Source organism: Salvelinus sp. IW2-2015, linkage group LG20 (assembly GCF_002910315.2).
Source record: "Salvelinus sp. IW2-2015 linkage group LG20, ASM291031v2, whole genome shotgun sequence".
NCBI classification, from domain to species: Eukaryota; Metazoa; Chordata; class Actinopteri; order Salmoniformes; family Salmonidae; genus Salvelinus; species Salvelinus sp. IW2-2015.
This window is the reverse complement of record NC_036860.1, coordinates 38,031,027-38,039,624: the sequence shown is the minus strand read 5'-3', so window position 1 is coordinate 38,039,624 and position 8,598 is coordinate 38,031,027.

Here is an 8,598-nt window from a genome sequence, read left to right as displayed (position 1 = left end):
TAACACTATCATTCAAAAACTACACGGAACCGACATGAGTAACTGCGCAAAGACATACTCACCAACGTAGAAACTAAATGCACAAAATTAATAAATATTGGGTGAAAGAATTCCAGTAGCCTAGTATGCTATTTGATCAGGCAAAATAGCACAATCACATAATAAAAAACAAAAACATGTTGACACCATCTTTTGATAGGCTTTATGGTTAGCTAACAGGTTTTCATGAAATGCAAAATTAAACTTAGGCATCAGAATTACATCCCAACTTTGTGAGAATAAAAGCAGGTATATCTGTAAAAATTAAGGATAAAATTTATCTAAATAGACCACCTTAGCTGCATCTCTAAACTAAATTATTAGAAATAATAGGCTACTACAATCTTACCGTGCGCACAACTATGGTGCCGATGCGGAGAAATGTGTAGATTCCAAAGTGCTGCTGCGGATACACCTGCGGTGATGCTGATGTGTGTATAACCTCATTCGTTGGCTTCCCACTGAAAGATAAGTGGCTCAGGTGGATACAGTGAAGAGTCCTAAAGATAAAACCTCCTCTCTCGATAGTGGAGAGGCGGCACGCGGTCGAAACGCCTGTCAGATATTGCAGGCAGCAAAAAGGGGTGAGACCTTAAAGTGTGTAGGCTAATGTAGGCTATCACATCACGTCTGCTGTAGCTTAATTGTCAGATGAGGTGTTAACAACCAACAGCCGATATGTAGTGAATAATCAAGCCTTTTAGGGAAAGGTCGGTCCGCACGAGAATGAAAAGGGTTGCCACTGCCAGAGATGTGTCAGATAATAACTCAAGTGTGTTGAGAAACATGTGAACCCGATGGGCAGTAAGTAGGCTGTTTCTTAGCAACAGTGTCAAAATATACTGTTGCTAAGTAACCACGTGCCACATACCTGTCTGGCCCAAGTCACCTTTCACAATCTTTTACTTAGTGGTGCACAACTCCTGGATTTTGGAGTCGAAAAAAGTAGACTCTTGCTCGACTCAGACTCCTGTGGTTGGAGTCATATGAGTCGACTCTTGCTCGATTCCTAAAACAGATGCGCACACACATACACACCACCTGATTATTGCAGTCCTACTAGGAAGACTACATTTACATTCTAGAGGGCTGACATGCGCATGATGCTGCCCATTTGTCTATAAAATGTCTACTTTGTTTGAATATAGAAGGTGATGTGTAGGTACTATAATATTTCAGGGATATTTCTGCTGTGTGCAGCCTTGACGGATTCCATGGGATGATGCCGCGCACTCTACGCTGATAACCGTATTCTTTGCCATGTTTTAGCCCTATTCGGACGGGTATTAGGGTTTTGTAGCCTAACTATTATCAAGCATGTTCATTATTCCAGAGGACGATTCAAACAAGATTCGTTTTTCCAAACTGCCCCCTGTAATTATTTTTTAAAATGTTTTATTAAATGTACTCTTATTACGGAAGCCTGGAGGTTTTTGTAGGCCTGAAGATATTTCAACGTAACGTCTAGATGATATTTTTTTTATTTCACCTTTATTTAACCAGGTAGGCTAGTTGAGAACAAGTTCTCATTTGCAACTGCGACCTGGGCAAGATAAAGCAAAGCAGTTTGACACATACAACACAGAGTTACACATGGAATAAGCAAACATACAATCAATAATACAGTAGAAAAATCTAAATACAGCATGTGCAAATGAGGTAGGATAAGAGAGGTAAGGCAATAAATAGGCCATGGTGGCGAAGAAATTACAATATAGCAATTAAACACTGGAATGGTAGGATGTGCAGAAGATGAGTGTGCAAGTAGAGATACTGGGGTGCAAAGAAGCAAGATAAATAAATACAGTATGGGGATGAGGTAGATTGGATGGGCTATTTACAGATGAGCTATGTACAGGTGCAGTGATCTGTGAGCTGCTCTGACAGCTGGTGCTTAAAGCTAGTGAAGGAGGTAAGAGTCTCCAGCTTCAGAGATTTTTGCAGTTCGTTCCAGTCATTGGCAGCAGAGAACTGGAAGGAGAGGCGGCCAAAGGAAGAATTGGCTTTGGGGGTGACCAGTGAAATATACCTGCTGGAGCGCGTGCTACGGGTGGGTGCTGCTATGGTGACCAGTGAGCTGAGATAAGGCGGGGCTTTACCTAGCAAAGACTTATAGATGACCTGGAGCCAGTGGGTTTGGCGACGAATATGAAGCGAGGGCCAGCCAACGAGAGCATACAGGTCGCAGTGGTGGGTAGTATATGGGGCTTTGGTGACAAAACDGATGGCACTRTGATAGACTGCATCCAATTTGYTGAGTAGAGTGTTGGAGGCTATTTTGTAAATGACATCGCCGAAGTCGAGGATCGGTAGGATGGTCAGTTTTACGAGGGTATGTTTGGCAGCATGAGTGAAGGATGTTTTGTTGCGAAATAGGAAGCCGATTTATAGATTTAATTTTGGATTGGAGATGTTTAATGTGAGTCTGGAAGGAGAGTTTACAGTCTAACCAGACACCTAGGTATTTGTAGTTGTCCACATATTCTAAGTCAGAACCGTACAGAGTAGTGATGCTGGACGGGCGGACAGGTGTGGGCAGCGATCGGTTGAAGAGCATGCATTTAGTTTTACTTGCGTTTTAGAGCAATTGGAGGCTACGGAAGGAGAGTTGTATGGCATTGAAGCTCGTCTGGAGGTTAGTTAACACAGTGTCCAAAGAAGGGCCAGAGGTATACAGAATAATAGGCTACACTGATAACTTGTGCTTGGCTGCCAAATGCTTAGGTCTCCCCATAATAGTTAAATGGATCATTATTTTAGCGATCCATCCATGTTAGACGTCACTCCTAATAACAATGCCCCTCATCCTGCTGATTTGAGCTGCTGAACTTGACTGTGTTTATGGATGAGAAAGTGAATTAGCCATTTCCAAAAAATGTAGTGGGGATTATCTATTGCCTAGGACAGGGCTCTCCAACCCTGTTCGCGGAGATTAACCATCATGTAGGTTTTGACTCCAATCCTAATCTAGTGTATCTGATTCAACAATTAGCTGGTTGATAAACTGAATCAGGTTAGTTACAACTGGGGTTGGAGAGAGAACCTACAGGAAGGTAGCTCTCCAGGAACAGGGTAGGAGAGTTCTGACCTAGGACATCAACAGCCACCCATTAAATAAGCTTTAGGCAATACTTTGTAAATGCACATTTAGGCCTAATTAAACAGATGCATTTTGCGATGTTCAACTTCAATTCACTGGCACTATGAAGAATAGCTTAGTCATACTCATTGATAACCTAATATATACTTTAATATACTTTTGGTGAATGTACGAGGCATTGCTAGATACAGATGACCAATATATAGCCTATGCGCACGGTTGACTGTCTCTCTGCCTGCCCCGATCCTCTCTTTCTCTTCGCTATGAAAAACGCTTGTGTGTGTTTGGTCTTCTGTCTGTTGTGTTGAATAGCTCCGCCTACTCACTGATAGCCCCTACTTTAGTGAACTGGCGCTAGACATTGCAAGCCAATAAATTGCGATAGCCTATAGCCTATATATTTTGATGACCGATGCACAGTTCTGAGTGCCTGTCTGGTGGCCGACATGCCTTGCTGTGCCCCTCCCATCTTTCTCTCTCTCTCCCTCGCTAGCTCGCTCTTTCTTTACTGTGAAAGATGCGACAGTTTGTGTTCTCCAAGTTGACTACGGAAAATAGTTTCATCAGTTGCAGAAATACTGAACCGTAGGACTCGATTCCCTTGACACCCAGAAATGGGAGTCCACGGGTAAGGACTCAAGGAATCGATTATTTTGGAGTCGACTCCCCACCACACTACGCAGTGAGCACGCAGGTGCAATTTCATGCGATATAGCCAGACAGTTAATATGAACCAAAGATCGTCTATTATATTGACAAGATGGTCAAGTGACCGCTCTAACAATTGAATGACATGTCCTCAAAGATGGAAAGCAGGCTGAAGGAGGCGAGATCAAGTGGAACATTCTAGCTAATGAGAGGGGAGATATGCTTGTAAACAACAGGCCATGGGTAGGCCCTAACGGATAATCAACAAGGGGCTATGCGTTCATATGGAAAATAATGAACGATGTGGAAGGTGTGTTCCACGATGCGCTAATAAACATTTATGTTGATAAAATTCGACTCACTAACCACGTTTCCATCCACAGTTTTTATGCGAGTAAAGTCATACCTTATTAAAATAAATCATGACAGCTGTGATGGAAACAGGTAGTTTCAGTAAACTTTTATAAATGCAGACATATCATTTGTTTGTTCGACATGGTGGGATATTTGTGTCAGTAAAATGAATTATGCAAGAAATGGTGGTGGAAATGCCTTAATGCGCAAATATTGATATAATAACCATCAAATCGAAGTAAACTTGGAGTCACACAATGATATGGTCTGGTCCTCATACTTTTATGAGGTTCTACTGACTAGATGTCACTGCACCTTCATTAGCACATACTGTCCTCAGTGTTGGGGAATCTGAGAATTGATATGTGGGACTGCCTGGCTTCGGAGAGCATGTGGGAGTTGGCCATATCCCACTGTGAGATATCAAACTAATAATTGAAAGAGAACTTAAGGTTACATGCGTAACCCCGGTTCTCTGATATTATGAGTGAGATATCTTACATCATTCCCCTACTCGCAAGAGTATGAGGAAGTTCGGCATGCTCGAGAAAGATCAGAGGGTGGGAGAGTGGCTCTTTAGTATGAGGGGAAGGGCTCCCTCATTCGCCACTATTATTGGTTCTTCGAGTTACTGAGAGATTCTGGATGAATACCATAGTGAGATATCTCACTGATAATATTAGAGAACCGGGGTTACGCAAGAAACCTTAAATTAATCTGTTGACTTCAAAACAATATTACATTTCTGTAAACGAGTAAGTCAAACTAGTAATACATTTTTTTTAAAGTCTCAGCTCCATTGAACAGTTTCAGTTTATGTGACCATAAAATCGTGCCGAGATGTGATGAGAAATCTCTGGTGCATTGAAAGGTCAATTTTCACTCGACTTGATATGGTGTGTGTGTCACGTCTTCCACCGAAGTCGGCTCCTCTCCTTGTTCGGGCGGCGTTCGGCGATTGACGTCACCTGCTTTCTGCCATCGCCGCTCCATTTCTCATATATCCATTTGTTTTATCTTGTTCCATTACACACCTGGTTTTCATTCCATAATTACTGTATGTATTTAGTCCTCTGTTCCCCACCATGTCTTTGTGTGTAATTGTTTATTGTTATGTGGATTTTGTCAGGCGCTATACTTTTGCTATGTTCCGTGTTTTTGGCACGTTATTGTTCTTATGTGCTGTCATTTTTGGTGCGCCTGTTTATTACACTCTGCTCTCCTGCATCTGACTTCGCCTCCCGTACACACCCCTGACAGTGTGGTCCTCCCACTATGACTCTTCAAACCATGCAGTTTATTAGGCTACAGATTAAATCAATTATGATGAACTTCACAGTAAATATCAAGGGTCTTATTCTGGTGGCATGATGATCGATGCTTGACTGCCGTTTGACAAAACAAATACTCTCGCTTATCCATAATAGTCTCATAATGTAAACTAGCCTACAAGCACAGCCTACCAGGACCGAGTTTGGGAAACCCTCGGCTAGAGCGCATGTGCCAAGACCAGAGTAGGCACATTTGTTATTCAACGCAACAGTTTTTGTGACAAAACTATAGGTAGAGTTGAACTTTAGATTTTAATTCAGAACATGAAAACGTATGTGAAAAAGTACATTTTGTGTGCTTTTCATCATGCACTGATTTTTATCTGCAGCAAGTCCATTGGATGGAAACACACCACTGGTGGGAAAATTAATATATTATCTTTATGCAGATTTTTGTATATTCACATGAAAATCTGTCACCAATTGGATGGAAACCTAGCTATTAACCAGGTTTCCATACAAACTTTTTATGCAAGTGTATTTAACCTTTATTTAACTAGGAAAGTCAGTTAAAACCTTTACTTAATACCCATCCCGGATCCGGGAGCATCCTCATCAAAAAAGCTGATTTGCATAGCCTAGCCTAACGGGACAGGGATATCATATAATATAATTTTCATGAAATCACAAGTCCAATACAGCAAATGAAAGATAAACATCTTGTGAATCCAGCCATCATTTCCAATTTTTAAAATGTTTTACAGCGAAAACACAATATGTATTTATATTAGCTAACCACAATAGCCAAACACACAACGGCATATTTTCACCATGTTTCCACCGCATAGGTAGCCTTCACAAAACCCACAAATAGAGATAAAATTAATCACTAACCTAGAACAACTTCATCAGATGACAGTCTTATAACATCATGTTATACAATACATTTATGTTTTGTTCGAAAATGTGCATATTTATAGCTACAAATCCTGGTTTTACATTGCAGCCACCATCACAAATAGCACCAAAGCAGCCAGAATAATTACAGAGAGCAACGTGAAATACATAAATACTCATCATAAAACATTTATGAAAAATACATGGTGTACAGCAAATGAAAGATAAACATCAGCCAATATTTCCGATTTTTTAAGTGTTTTACAGCGAAAACACAATATATATTTCTATTAGCTCACTACAATAGCCAAACACACAATGCCATTTACTCCCCGCCAAAATAGCTTTCACAAAACTGACAAAATAGAGATAAAATTAATCACTAACCTTGAACAACTTCATCAGATGACAGTCTTATAACATCATGTCATACAATACATTTATGTTTTGTTCGAAAATGTGCATATTTAGAGCTGCAAATCGTGGTTATACATTGAATACGTAGCAACAATTCACCAAAATCTCCGGAGATATTTTGGACAGTCACCTAATCTAATCAAAGAACTCATCATAAACTTTACTAAAAAATACATGTTGTACAGCAAATGAAAGATACACTGGTTCTTAATGCAACCGCTGTGTTAGATTTAAAAAAAATAACTTTACTACAACATACAAAATGCATTATTGTGAGACAGCGCTCACCTATTCTCCGCCGAGTTGGAGTCAACATATTACACAGAAATACGAAATAACATCATAAATTGTGTCTTACTTTTGCTGAGCTTCCATCAGAATGTTGTSCAAGGAGTCCTATTTCCAGAATAAATCGTTGTTTGGTTTTAGAATGTCCATTTCTTCTGTCGAATTAGCAACYTTGGCTAGCMWTGTGGTGCGAACATGCCCATCATCTCTTGGCGCAAAGAACGGAAAATTCCAAAAGTCCCAATAAACGTTGAATAAACTGATCAAACTCGGTTGAAAAATCCTACTTTATGATGTTTTTCTCATATGTATCAAATAAAATCAGAGCCGGAGCAATTCGCCGTGTATACCTAACGCTTTTCAGAAGACAATGTCGAGGTCCCCAGCGCGCCGTCGAAAACAAACAAAATTCCGGACCTGCCACTCCAAAAGCTCTTATTCGGCCTCAGATCAAGCTAGACACCCCATTCAACCTTCTACTGCCTGTTGACATCTAGTGGAAGGCGTATGAAGTGCATACATATCGATAAATAAAAGCCAGTTGAATAGGCAGGCCCTGGAACAGAGCCTCGTTTTCAGATTTTTCACTTCCTGTATGGAAGTTTGCTGCCAAATGAGTTCTGTTTTACTCACAGATATAATTCAAACAGTTTTAGAAACTTCTGATTGTTTTCTATCCAATAGTAATAATAATATGCATATTGTATGATCTAGAACAGAGTACGAGGCCGTTTAATTTGGGCACGATTTTTTCCAAAGTGAAAACAGCGCCCACCTATTCACAAGAGGTTTTTAACAAACTCTTATTTACAATGATGGCCTACCCCGGCCAAACCCTAATCCGGACGACGCTGGGCCAATTGTGCGCCGCCCTATGGGATTCCCAATCACGGCCGGTTGTGATACAGCTTGGAATCGAACCAGGGTCTGTAGTGACATCTCTCGCACTGAGATGCAGTGCCTTAGACCGCTGCGCCACTCGGGAGACCCGAGTGCCTGCTAAAAAGGTTTTCGCCTGTGTTGCAGACGGCTATATCGGTCTGCTAATATAGGACTATTAAAGGCCCAGTGCACTACTTTTGTTTAAAAAATGTATTTACATTTTTTAAAATATAAATATATACAGTACCATTCAAAAGTTTGGACACATCGTGAAGACATCAAAACTATGAAATAACACATATGGAATCATGTAGTAATCAAAAAAAGGTTAAACAAATTGAAAGATATTTTAGATTTTAGATTCTTCAAAGTAGCCACCTTTTGCCTTGATGACAGCTTTGCACACTCTTGGCATTCTCTCAACCAGCTTCATGAGGAATGTTTTTCCGGCAGTCTTGAAGGAGTTCCCACATATGCTGAGCACTTGTTGGCTGCTTTTCCTTCATTCTGCGGTCCAACTCATCCCAAACCATCTCAATTGGGTTGAGGTTGGGTGATTGTGGAGGCCAGGTCATCTGATGCAGCACTCCTTCACTCTCCTTCTTGGTCAAATAGCCCTTACACAGCCTGGAGGTGTGTTTTGGGTCATTGTCCTGTTGAAAAACAAATAGTAGTCCCAGTAAGCGCAAACCAGATGGGATA